Source organism: Artemia sp. Qi Xiang Cuo, chromosome 1 (assembly GCF_049724085.1).
Source record: "Artemia sp. Qi Xiang Cuo chromosome 1, ASM4972408v1, whole genome shotgun sequence".
Taxonomy (NCBI): Eukaryota; Metazoa; Arthropoda; class Branchiopoda; order Anostraca; family Artemiidae; genus Artemia; species Artemia sp. Qi Xiang Cuo.
Genome location: NC_142794.1, coordinates 38,118,221 through 38,132,518, shown reverse-complemented (window position 1 = coordinate 38,132,518; position 14,298 = coordinate 38,118,221). Strand labels below are relative to the sequence as shown.

General features: G+C 38.7%; 1 protein-coding gene across 4 annotated transcripts in view; it reads right to left on the bottom strand.

Annotated features, from left to right (window-relative positions):
- Nucleotides 1-14,298, bottom strand: part of LOC148956278 (HEAT repeat-containing protein 6) — a 54,969-nt gene that overhangs the window by 10,367 nt on the left and 30,304 nt on the right. The gene's annotated exons all lie outside the window — the stretch shown is intronic.

Below are 14,298 nucleotides of genomic sequence, written 5' to 3'. Positions count from 1 at the left end.
AGAAAAAATTACTCCCAGCTAATTAAGCTTTGCCCTTCTGACCACCCTCTCGGTAAAAAAGGGGGAGGTATTTTGTTCTTTGCTCAAAATAACCTTCAGTCGAAAATAATTTCCACTCCTAACCTATCCGAGTAGGATGAAATCCTCTGGCTTAGTCGAAGGCCAAAGGCTCTCCCTCGTCCTTTTAACATAATAGTAGCAGCAGTTTTTTATTATTCCCCAAACCAAAATATCGACCAAAAACGTAAATTTATACAGTATTTCCAGACTGGTGCTGACGTTGTTTTATCCAAGGATCCAAACGCTGGTATATTTTTGCTAGGTGATGCAAATGACCTCAAGATGGACTCTATTTGTACTTGTCTTAATATTAAGCAATTAGTTGAAATTCAGACAACAAGAGGAAATACGTCCCTTGACATCTGACAAGATGTCAAGAACCTCTCCGATTATTCTCTCCGAGATCTTCTCTCCGAGAAGAACCTCTAAGAAGAATACAAATGACATCCCTTGATGTCATTTGTTCTAATATGAACAAGTTTTACAGTCCTCCCCAAGCCCTGCCTCCATTAGGTGGTAGCTACCATTACTGTCTCATTTTATCCCCTTCCTCGTCTTTTCTACACTCGTTCGCAACCGCAAGCGGATCTTACCGTCCCCTCAGTGATTCGGGTCTTTTTTCATTAGGCTCTTGGTTGTCTAAGGAATGTTGGTCCGACATTTTTGATCTGAATAATCTTGATGACAAAATCCTTACTTTCCACAAAAAACTGAATGACAATTATATGGCTCATTTTCCAGAAAAAAAGCTTAGAAAATGCTCTAATAATAAACCCTATATAAATGATCGCATTACAATGTTAATCCGGAAAAAATTGAACTTATTCAAAAGAGGTAAAATAGAGGAAGCAAATAATTTAAGAAAATACTTAGAAAAAAAAAATTAGAAAATCTGCCAGAACTTATTATAAAAATAAAGGTAAAGACCTATGCCAGGATAAACCCCAAAATTGGTATTACCAGATCAAAATACTTGCTGGCAACAGACCAGAACCATTTTTGCATATGAGAGGTTGAAACCCCTCGAGTAGGCTTCTCTGTTATGCTGAATAAGATGGTGCGATTTTCATTAGGATTCTGTGACATTCTAGATGTGTTTCCCCTCTTTATCGAAAATTAGGCAAATTTTCTCAGGTGTATAATTCCATGGACAGAATAAGTGCCGGAAGGGCTAGCAGGAGCGGAGCGGGCATATGCCCGATATTGTGTTTCAAGCGTAATTGCAACATGGTCTGAAGAGACTGATGTTTTTTTCTTGCTTCTTTCAAATAAATAAATAAATTTGGTTATAGTAAAAGCAAATCTGGCGTTCTTTTTGAGGCACCCTGTAAATAAAAGAAAAAAGCATACTCCTGTTCTCCCTTGCTGTCAAATGAAAACCATGACCACCATCGTGATTGCTCCCCATCCCTATTCTTGTCCTTTTCTCCACATCTCCACAACCTAAATGTTTCAACCCTCAACTCTGCCATTCCAAGGTCCCAGTGTTAAAATTTTAACCTTACCCATGAAATACTCAAATTCATCAAATGTCGAGTTCCTCAAGTCGTTTTAATTCTCATAAATTTCTAATGACCAATATTGAAAGACTAAATTTGAACTACCTTACCGAACTTTTATAGGACTCAGACCCAAAGGATGCTATAGTTATTATGTTGTTACAGAAGTTTAGTCCCATGACCCAGGACCCCTCACTTTGACAAATTATTTACAGTATATTAAGCTCCGTCCTTTAGATCATCCACGTGAAAAAAAGTGGTGGCGTCCTAACCCCTCAGAAACGTCTCAGCATTTTGAGAATCTTTGTCAGAAATTAGGGGCACGTACAAAGCTGTGTATGCTAACGGAAGATTTTAACAATAATTTGCAGCAGCTTGGAAATAATGTGAATACAGAATTTTTAACAAATATGCTATCATAGTTGCTATTCAGTCTCTTTCTGGCATTTGACCTGTAAACACCTATGCTGGGTTAAATTTTTGAAACCCGTTTCGGAAGTTATTATAATCCCAAATTCAGTTATTGACCAGTTTCGAACTATATTTTGTTCGAACTTTTATGTCAAGGCCCATGAAGTTCACATGCCCAGAGTGCAGACTTCGTGCCGCTAGTGGAACAGTGCAGTGCAGTCTGTGTCAACAGTGGTTTCATCCAGAGTGTGCAGCAAGGCCGTATCCAGGGGGGGCTATCCGGTTTGAACCCTCCCCCCCCCCGAAATGTTTGTTTGACTCGTAAAAACGTAACAAAAATGGACATAAAACAAATTTTGTATGCGTTATTTGAGGTTTTTTATGTACCCCCCCCAAACAAAAGTCCTGGATGCGCTTCTGGTGTGCAGGTACTTCTATTGAGGAGAGAAAACAATGTGGTGAGCGGTTATGTTTAAACTGCCAGTTCCTCGTTCTTTGAATGACGACCCTGAACCGCCTTTAACACCACTTTCTCTACCCCCTGGTTATAAACCACGCTCTACACCCAAGTCTGTCACAAAACCTACAACCCTAAAATCAGTTTAAAAAAATCAAGCTTCCCAAGTCCCCCCTTGTGATGACTGTGTTAAACATATCAAACAGCTGGCTGATCTCTGAGCTAAATACAATTCTTAGTTAGAGAAGAATTTAGACCATGAAGTAGCCATAGAAGATGTGAAAAAAAAAAAAAAAACAAGTTGACATATTTCTCAATGACCAGAAAATTGGTAACAATATAATCCAAGAATGTGATCAGGAAATTAAAAAAATAAGTAAAAATATCAACTCCCATAATTCCCACCGCCTTCTTATGGAAGATGAACTCTACAATCTAGAAAACAATCAAGTGACCCTTAAATCAAAAATCACTAAATTACAAGAGGACTTAAAAACAACGAAGCAATTATTACTACACTAGGGGATCAAGTATCAGAGTTCAGAAAATCCACCATTAATTGCAAAATATTCCATGAGAGCATACAAATGCCTACGTGTAGCATGACTATTGGTGACACCCTCGAGTTCGTGAATAGTCCAGTGACTTCCGGTTTTTTACATAAATTATCAGGTGATAATGAACTAAACGAAAGGATTAACAATGTTATGGAGGAGTCATTATCATGGGCGTAGGCAGCATCTTGTGTAGGGGGGGGGGGGCAGCCGCTTCTGTGATGGAGGGGGGAGGGATCTTACTAATACTTCTCGAGGTCCTTTTAATATAGGTCTTTAGAAACTAGTCATTCTATATTTCACTAAAACTCGGCCTTTAACATTTTCCATGTTCTACTTTTCCTGCAACAGTATAACATAAGAGACCCACTATCCTACTTCTAATTTCCAGAAAACATAAACACCACAAAAGCGATTTGACACAAATCACATTATGGTTAGATAACAGCTTCTTCTAAGAACTCAACTCGAAAGTTTACAGTTTGGCAAAAATTAAATATTAATATTGGTAAAGGGGAGACTGGCCCACGTCTAGCCAAAGCAAACAGTTTCAATACAAAAACCTATGGGGCTTCTGGTAGATTATAAACGCTCTGACAGATTGCAGTGTATTTTTAAAAAAAGTCTGCCTTAATTAATACTTTTACCAAAAATTTCAGATTGGATCAGGTTTTATGGTGATTAACTCTGGAATTTTGTTCAAATTTGTCTGAAAGCCTACGCCTAATTACGAATACTAGAAAACTCGCGTTGTAAACTCACATAGTATTCTCCTATTATTTGCCTGTTTTTGGCAACTTCTGAGACGTGTCATCTTCACCAGTTTGCTGTTAGTATTTTTTCATCCTGTGGGATAGTGAACTCCCATGTTCGGCCACAATACCCAGGGTAAATTCGGCATGCCGTACCAAGGTGTCCAAAAGTGGGCTATGCTTGTAAAAGCTGTGTAAACAGCATATTTAAAGGTTGAAGTCAAGCTTAATACCCAAAACTGTGTTATTTCTGACGTTGTTTAATCCTGTCAGAACAGTAGGTGAACTGAAGTTCTTTTTTTTTCTGTTAAATTTCATTCAAGATAAAATGATTAAAAGTAAAACAGAAGAGAAAAGAAAGAAAGGTGGCTGTGATCCAGAAGAAAATAAAATAGCAGTTTTTTCTGTCTTATTCTACAAGAAGTTAGTTGGATTCTCTGAAAGTACGATGGGTGTCCCTAGAGGAACACTGCAAGACTACATAAAAAAAAAGTTGAGAAGCTGAATATCCCTCTAAAAAGTCTGGACCTGAATTTCCTTACACCCTGTTACAACCCATGATCAATATTTACAGAGGAACAAGCAAAAAGACTAAATACTTACTTGAAAACGATAGCTTATATGCTTTCGACTGTATTCCCCTAGAAGCGTGTAAATTTGCATACACTTATGCCATTATTAAGAGCATAAAAGTACCGGATAACAGAACTGCAAAGGTAGTGGAAACAGTGGAGGAATTACAGGTAAAGATTGGCACCTTGGATTTATGGATTGACTTAAAACTCTATCAGTAAGAACACCAATAAGTACAAGCTTATGACGGACAACTTCTTTCAACGGTCACAGTGTAGGAGCTTTCTTTAACAACCTGGATTGAAGCCCACATAAACACATGTTCAGACCACAGTACATTGGAAGTTTTGACGAATCAGGTCTGAAAAAATCCACAAGCCTGGTAAAATCATTGCAAAGCGAGGCCAGAAATAAGTAGGGAAGGTCACGTCAGCAGAAAAAGATCAGTTGACCACGTTTTTTCTTGGTGTTAATGCGTTGAGAACACAGTCCCTCCTCTACTTATTTCTCCACAAAAACAGTGTCCGGAAATTTTACTCAGGGGAGCTTTACCAGGAACCATCATGATCAGCTCAGAAAATACTTCTGGCTGGATGACTGCCTCTCATTCTTTGCTTTACTTGCAGCAGTGTATCAATCAAGTCAAACCCAAAAAATCAACAGAAAAAAATATGAAAAACTCAGAAGTGCTCACTGACACCCCCATGGAAGAATGCATTACTGCTAGGATAAAAGCTGTATCTGCCAAAAAGCCCTAGTCCTGGAACAGAAGAAAGTCAGACAAGTGAAAAGACTAAAAAGCAAAAGGTGTGTCTCTGGCAACAAGAGTTGACGACATTTTCCTTTCTGCTTGTTTAAAGAAAACCAAGATATTCTTGTTAGTTATCAAAATGTTTTCAACAAGAAGAAACAAGATGCTAAGAAGAATTGTTTTTTAACTGCTTTGAGGTTGCAAGGAATGATGTATATTCAACGTGAAAAAGTATCAATCGAATTTCGAGGCCAAAAGTAAAGATACTAAGATCCCTAACGAGATAGCTAAGCCAAATGAGAAAAGAATAGAAAATGATCAATCTATAGCTGATGATTTTTGTAACTTTTTCACCAAGATTGGTCAAACTATTTCGTTACGGTTTGATAATGGTAGTAATATGGAAGAATAAAGTCAATTTTTTTTCAAATTTTGATAATGATGGTAGTATTTTTGCTTTTGAACCGGTTTCTGCAGATAATTCGAAGAAGATTGAATTCTTTGAGACCAGTGGAGGCTCCTGGAATTGATCACATGCCAAAACGAGTTCTGAAACATATTTTTCCAGTGATATCCCATATTTTGCTTTTCCTAATCAATTTGCCTTTTTGAAAAGGAATTGTTCCTAAAAGTCTAAAGAAAAGCCATATTATATCTCTACATAAGGATGGAAATAAGGAAAAGATAAATAATTGTTGCCCTATTTCAATTTTACAATTTATTTCAAAGACTTTTAAAAAAAATTATGCATGATAAAATTAGTAAATTTGAAGAAAAAGGAATCATACCACCAAATTGATATAGGTTTCAGAAAGGGAGCTTGACAGATCATGCTATTACCCATTTTATTTGTAAAGTGAAAAAATTATAAATAAGGATTTTTCCACCTCAGCCTTATTTATTGACCTGCTGAAAGCTTTTGATATAGTAAACTATAATTTTTCAATTGAAAAGTTAAAGAAATATGATTTTCCACCATGGATTGTTTATTGGATTGAATCATATCTATCAGATAGGTCACAGGTGGTTATGGTTGGAGCAAAAGATCACAAGAACACCTAATAACTAGCAGAATTCTACAGGGGTTGATTCAAGTGCCCCTTCTTTACCTTATTTATACTGCCAAATTAGGAAATTTGATGAAAGGTTGTTTGACAATATCATTTGCAGATAACATGGTTTCATTATCCAGAGCTAGATCTGTTGAAACCCTTTTTAAAAACATTGAAAAGACACTGAATGATCTAAGAAAATATATGTGGAATAACCCTTTGATGATTAATCATAGACAGCGCGCTAGCGCTGCCTAAGTAAAGAACGACGTGGCCACAATGTGTTGTTTTTTGTTTTTGTTTCCATACCCGGGCACTTCTTATCGAAGAAGTCGTCGTAGAAACTTCGAAAAGGGCTCATTCGATTGGAAATTGGAGTGGCTAGTGCCCTTTTTAATAGTCGAAAGTGATTGGAGGGCAACTAGCCCCCCCCACGCCCATCATTCCCCCAAACACATAAAATCAAAATTTTGAGATAGTCATTTTGTTCAGCGTAGTTGATTTCCAGATAGAAAATATGTGTTTTTGAGGAGGAAACTCCTCCAATATCCTCCGATAAAGAGTTTTAAGCTTTACCCAGGGGGTAACACAGGTTTATATAGATAGTGCTGCCTTAGAAAATTTAATACCGTCCTAGTCGATAGGACATACAACGGTCTAGTGCACTATTGGATTGTCAATAGTTAATGGAGGACACCTAGCCCCCCACGCCCATCATTCCCCCACACATCCAATCAAAATTTTGAGACAGCAATTTTGTTCAACGTAGTTGATTGCCAGATAGAAAATGTGTTTTTGAGGAGTTATGCCCTGGGGGCATATGAGGTTTTTATAGAAGGCGTTGTCGTAGAAACTTCAAAAAAGGCTTATTCGATTGGAAATTCAAAGGGCTAGTGGCCTTTTTAATAGTTGAAAGTGATTGGAGGGCAACTAGCCCTCCAATCAAAATTTTGAGATAGCCATTTTGTTCAGCATAGTTTATTTCCATATAAAAAATATGCTTTTGAGGAGTACAGTCCCACCACAACCCTCAGGGCAAGGGTTATAAGTTCTGTCCCGGAGGCATATAATGTTTTTTATCGAAGATGTTATCTTAGAAAATTAAAAAAAAGCTAAGACGATTGGAAATTCAAAGGGCTCGTGCCCTTTTTAATCGTCAAAAGCGTTTGGAGGGCACATAACCCCCCCCCCCAAGCCCATTATTCCCCCAAACACATCCAATAAAAATTTTGAGATAGCCATTTTGTTCAGCGTAGTTGATTTTCCAGATAAAAAGTTTTTTTTGAGGAGGACACTCCCCAACACCCATCAGGGCAAGGGAAAACCCCTCCCCCCACAGCCCTCAGGGCAAGGGTTGTAAGTTATGCCCAGAGGGCATATAAAGTTTTTATTGAATGCGTTGTCGTAGAAACTTTAAAAGGGCTCATTCAAATGGAAAGTGAAATGGCTAGTGCCTTTTTTAATACTTGAAAATGATTGGATAGCGACTAACACCCCTCTCACACCCACCATTTCCCCAAACACATCCAATAAAAATTTTGAGATATCCATTTTGTTCAACGTAGTTGAAAGTTCTGGAAATTTTGTCTTTTAGGATGATAACCCCCTCAGAGCCCTCGGTGCAAGGGTTGTAAGTTATGCCCTGGGGGCATATAAAGTTTTTATTGAAAGCGTTGTTGTAGAAACTTCAAAAGGGCTCCTTCAACTGGAAATTGAAAGGGCTAATGCCTATTTTAATAGTTTAAAGTGATTGGAGAGCGACTAACGCCTCTCTCACACCCACCATTTCCCAAAGCACATCCAATCAAAATTGCGAGAGATTTATGTTGTACAACATAGTTGAAAGATCTAGAAATTAGGCCTTTTAGGATGATAACCCCCTCAGGCTCCTCACTGCAAGGGCTGAAAGTTATGCCCTGGGGGCATATAAGGTTTCGAATAAGGTTCGAAATCGGAAGGCCTAGTGCCCCTTTTTAATAGTCAAAAGTGATTGGAAGACTTTTTATATAGTAAAGATCGATGCGGGTATAATGCATTATTTTGTTGTTGTTGTTGTTTAGACCAGGGCACTTTGTATCGAAGGAGCTGTTGTAGGAACTTTGAAAAGGGTCAAACTTTAGTGCCCTTTTTAATAGTCTAAAGTGATTGGAGGGCACCTAGCCCCCCCCCCCCGCCCATCATTCCCCTAAACACATCCAATCAAAATTTTGAGATAGCCATTTTGTTCCGCGTAGGCTAGTTGATTTCAAGATAGAAAATAAGTTTTTGAGGAGGACCCTCCCCCACAACCCACGGGTCAAAGGTTTAAAGTTATGCCCTGGGGGCATATAAGGTTTTTTTTATAGAAGGCGTTGTCGTAGAAATTTCAAAACAGGCTCATTCGATTGGAAATTCAAAGGTCTGGTGCCCTTTTTAATAGTCGAAAGTGATTGGAGGGCACCTAGCCCCCCCCCACGCCCATCATTCCCGCAAACACATCCAATCAAAAATTTGAGATAGTCATTTTTTTCAGCGTAGTTGATTTCCAGATAGAAAATATGTGTCTTTGAGGAGGACACTCCCCCACAACCCTCAGGGCAAGGGTTTTAAGTTATGCCCTGGGGGCATGTAATGTTTTTATAGAAGGCGTTGTTAGACAAACTTCAAAACAGGCTCATTCTATTGGAAATTCAAAGGGCTACTTCGCTTTATAATAGTCGAAAGTGATTGTAGGGCAACTAGCCCCCCCCCACGCCCCTTATTTCCCCAAACACATCCAATCCAAAATTTTTAGATAGCCATTTTGTTCAGCGTTGTTGATTTCCATATAGAAAATATGTTTTTGAGGAGGACACTCCCCCACAACCCTCAGGGCAAGGGTTTAAGTTATGCCCTGGGGGCATATAAGGTTTTTATAGAAGGCGTTGTCGTAGAAACTTCAAAAAAGGCTCATTCGATTGGAAATTCAAAGGGCTAGAACGCTTTTTAATAGTCGAAATTGATTGGAGGGCCACTAGCCCCCCACGCCCAACATTCCCCCACACATCCAATCAAAAGTTTGAGACAGCCATTTTGTTCAACGTAGTTGATTGCCAGATAGAAAATGTGTTTTTGAGGAGTTATGCCCTGGGGGCATATGAGGTTTTTATAGAAGGCGTTGTCGTAGAAACTTCAAAACAGTCTAATTCGATTAGAAATTCAAAGGGCTAGTACCCTTTCTAATAGTCGAAAATGATTGGAGGGCACCTAGCCCCCCCCCACGCCCATCATTCCCCCAAACACATCCAGTCAAAATTTTGAGATAGCCATTTTGTTCAGCGTAGTTGATTTTCCAGATAAAAAATTTGTTTTTGAGGAGGACACTTCCCAACAGCCATCAGGGCAAGGGAGAACCCCTCCCCCCACAGCCCTCAGGGCAAGGGTTGTAAGTTATGCCCTGGGGGCATATACAGTTTTTATTGAAAGCGTTGTTGTAGAAACTTCAAAAGGGCTCATTCAAATGGAAATTGAAAGGGCTAGTGCCTTTTTTAATACTTGAAAGTGATGGGATAGCAACTAACGCCCCTCTCACACCCACCATGTCCCCAAACACATCCAATCAAAATTTTGAGACGTAGTTGAAACTTCTGGAAATGTTTTCTTCTAGAATTATAACCCCCCTCAGAGCCCTCAGTACAAGGCTTTTAATTTATGCCCTGGGGGCATATAAAGATTTTATTGAAAGAGTTGTCCTAGAAACTTCAAAAGGGCTCCATCAATTGGAAATTGAAAGGGCTAATGCCTTTTTTAATAGTTGAAAGTGATTGGATAGCGACTAACGCATCTCTCACGCCCACAATTTTTCCAAACACATCCAATAAAAATTTTGAAATATCCATTTTGTTCAACGTAGTTGATACTTCTGGAAATTTGGTCTTTTAGGATGATAACCCCCACAGAGCCCTCAGTGCAAAGGTTGTAAGTTATGCCCTGGGGGCATATAAGGTTCTGAATAAGGTACGAAATCGAAAGGCCTTGTGTCCTTTTTAATAGTCGAAAGTGATTGGAGGACTTTTTATATAGTAAAGATCGATGCGGGTATAATGCATTATTTTGTTGTTGTTGTTGTTTAGACCAGGGCACTTTGTATCGAAGGAGCTGTTGTAGGAACTTTGAAAAGGGTCAAACTTTAGTGCCCTTTTTAATAGTCTAAAGTGATTGGAGGGCACCTAGCCCCCCCCCCCCCCCCCACCCATCATTCCCCTAAACACATCCAATCAAAATTTTGAGATAGCCATTTTGTTCAGCGTAGGATAGTTGATTTCCAGATAGAAAATAAGTTTTTGAAGAGGACCCTCCCCCGCAACCCACGGGTCAAAGGTTTAAAGTTATGCCCTGGGGGCATATAAGGTTTTTTATAGAAGGCGTTGTCGTAGAAACTTCAAAACAGGCTAATTCGATTGGAAATTCAAAGGGCTGGTGTCCTTTTTAATAGTCAAAATTGATTGGAGGGCAACTAGCCCCCCCACGCCCATCATTACCCCACACACAACCAATCAAAAGTGTGAGATAGCCATTTTGTTCAGCATAGTTGATTTCCAGATAGAAAATATGTTTTTGAGAAGGACACTCCCCCAAAACACTCAGGGCAAGGGTTTTAAGTTATGTCCTGGGGGCATATAAGGTTTTTTTTATAGAAGGCGTTGTCGTAGAAACTTCAAAAAAGGCTAATTCGATTGGAAATTCAAAGGGCTAGTGGCCTTTTTAATAGTTAAAATTGATTGGAGGGCAACTTGCCCCCCCCCCACGCCCATCATTTCCCCCCACACATCCAATCAAAATTTTAAGATATTCATGTTGTTCAGCATAGTTTATTTCCAAATAGAAAATATGCTTTTGAGGAGGACACTCCCCCACAACCCTCATGGCAAGGGTTTTAAGTTATGCCCAGGGGGCATATAATGTTTTTTATCGAAGGCGTTGTCGTAGAAAATTAAAAAAAGCTAAGTTGATTGGAAATTCTAAGGGCTAGTGCCCTTTTTAATAGTTAAAAGTGATTGGAGGGCAAATAACCCCCCCCCCACGCCCATTAGTCCCCCCAACACGTACCGTAAAAATTTGAGCTAGTCATTTTGTTCAGCGTAGTTGATTTTCCAGATAAAAAATTTGTTTTTGAGGAGGACACTTCCCAACAGCCATCAGGGCAAGGGAAAACCCCTCCCCCCACAGCCCTCGAGGCAAGGGTTGTAAGTTATGCCCTGGGGGCATATACAGTTTTTATTGAAAGCGTTGTTGTAGAAACTTTAAAAGGGCTCATTCAATTGGAAATTGAAAGGGCTAATGCCTTTTTTAATACTTGAAAATGATTGGATAGCGACTAACACCCCTCTCACACCCACCATTTCCCCAAACACATCCAATCAAAATTTTGAGACGTAGTTGAAAGTTCTGGAAATTTTGTCTTTTAGGATGATAACCCCCTCAGAGCCCTCGGTGCAAGGGTTGTAAGTTATGCCCTGGGGGCATATACTGTTTATATTTACAGCGTTGTTGTAGAAACTTCAAAAGGGCTCATTCAATTGGAGATTGAAAGGGCTAGTGTCTTTTTTAACAGTTGAAAGTGATTGCAGAGGGACTAACGCCTTCTCACGCCCACCATTTCCCCAAACACATCCAATCAAAATTTTGAGATATCTATTTTGTTCAACATAGTTGATAGATCTAGCAATTTGGCCTTTTAGAATGATAACCCCCTCAGAGCCCTCACTGCAAAGGCTGAAACTTATGCCCTGGGGGCATATAAGGTTTCGAATAAGGTTCGAAATCGAAAGGCCTTGTGTCCTTTTTAATAGTCGAAAGTGATTGGAAGACTTTTTATATAGTAAAGATCGATGCGGGTATAATGCATTATTTTGTTGTTGTTGTTGTTTAGACTAGGGCACTTTGTATCGAAGGAGCTGTTGTAGGAACTTTGAAAAGGGTCAAACTTTAGTGCCCTTTTTAATAGTCTAAAGTGATTGGAGGGCACCTAGCCCCCCCCCCGCCCATCATTCCCCTAAACACATCCAATCAAAATTTTGAGATAGCCATTTTGTTCCGCGTAGGCTAGTTGATTTCCAGATAGAAAATAAGTTTTTGAGGAGGACACTCCCCCACAGCCCTCAGGGCAAAGGTTTAAAGTTATGCCCTGGGGGCATATAAGTTTTTTTTATAGAAGGCGTTGTCGTAGAAACTTCAAAACAGGCTCATTCGATTGGAAATTCAAAGGGCTAGTGGCCTTTTTAATAGTCAAAATTGATTGGAGGGCAACTAGCCCCCCCCCACGCCCATCATTCCCGCAAACACATCCAATCAAAATTTTGAGATAGCCATTTTGTTCTGCATAGTTTGTTTACACATAGAAAATATGTTTTTGAGAAGGACACTCCCCCACAACACTCAGGGCAAGGGTTTTAAGTTATGTCCTGGGGGCATATAAGGTTTTTTATAGAAGGCTTTGTCGTAGAAACTTCAAAAAAGGCTAATTCGATTCGAAATTCAAAGGGCTAGTGGCCTTTTTAATAGTCGAAAGTGATTGGAGGGCAACTAGCCCCCCCCCACGCCCATCATTCCCGCAAACACATCCAATCAAAATTTTGAGATAGCCATTTTGTTCAGCATAGTTTATTTCCAAATAGAAAATATGCTTTTGAGGAGGACACTCCCCAACAACCCTCATGGCAAGGGTTTTAAGTTATGCCCAGGGGGCATATAATGTTTTTATCGAAGGCGTTGTCGTAGAAAATTAAAAAAAGCTCATTCGATTGGAAATTCAAAGGGCTAGTGCCCTTTTTAATAGTTGAAAGTGATTGGAGGGCAAATAACACCCCCCCCCCCCACGCCCATCATTCCCCCAAACACGTCCAATAAAAATTTTGAGATAGCCATTTTGTTCAGCGTAGTTCATTTACACATAGAAAATATGTTTTTGAGGAGGATACTCTGCCAGAGCCCTCAGGGCAGGGGTTTTAAGTTATGCCTTGGGGGCATATAAGGTTTTATAGAAGTCGTTGTCGTAGAAACTTCAGAAAAGGGCTCATTTGATTTGAATTTCAGAGGGCTAGTGCCCTTTTTAATAGTCGAAAGTTATTAGTAATATTTTTTGTTGTTGTTGTTGTTTAGACCAGGGCACTTCGTATAGAAGTTGTCGTGGAAACTTCGAAAGGGGCTCATTCGATTGAAAATAGAAAGGGCTGATGTCCTTTTTAATAGTCGAAAGCGATAGGAGGGCGACTAATCCCCCTTCCATTCCCACCCTCCCATTTGCCCATTATGTTTAAAAACTAAATGTTAGTTTAAGATTAAATCAAAATGCACTGTGATAGTGTTAATTCCCAATAAGGCATCTCAGCAGTATCCCAAGAACAACTGAAGATATTATGTTTACACTTTTAGGGCTGCTTTTGGTCTTAAAATTGAACCAAATCAGAATAGTGTAAGTGTATCAAAGCTATCAATGACAGTAAACAGATTTTTTTGCCAATGGTATCAAGTTTTCCATTTCAAGTCAATTAGAGGAGGTATGAAACGAAGTTAGACAGTACTCTTTCTGTCAAGATATCTAAAAAGGTGTTTGTTGTCAAAAATTGCTGAAAATTTTTCTCCAGCATATAAATAGCAGGCCAAACTATAAAGTCGTAAAAAATGAAAAGTATTATTTTCTTTTTCCCTGAGAAGACTATGTCAATATAAAACGAACAGATATTAATTAAAAAAAACTTTTTCTACAAAATAAGTTTTTCAAATAAAATTAAACAACTCCATTAAACAAAAAATGAGCAAAAATAAAATCAAATAACCTACCAAGCTCAAAACTACCATAAATCAGCATCGATAAATAAATGAAACCCAAAACGAACAGAAATTACAATAAATAACCGAGTCAAACTCAAAACGAGCAGAAATTAACATAAGTTGGGCGCAAAACCCCTATGCCTTCCCAAGGCCAGAACAAAATTTGCACTTTACTGAAAAAATACAAATGAATGTACATTGTCAGTTTAATATAGATATACTGATATTTAGTAATCAAAATGTTAAAATTATTTGATTATAAAATTAAATTATTTTATGTTAAACTTGCACGAGGTCTTGGAGTAATGCGGCGTTTGAAACACGTGTTACCTTTAACTGTTTTAAGAAATATATATCGTACTGTTTTTCATCCTTTTATTGTTTATGGTTGCTGTATT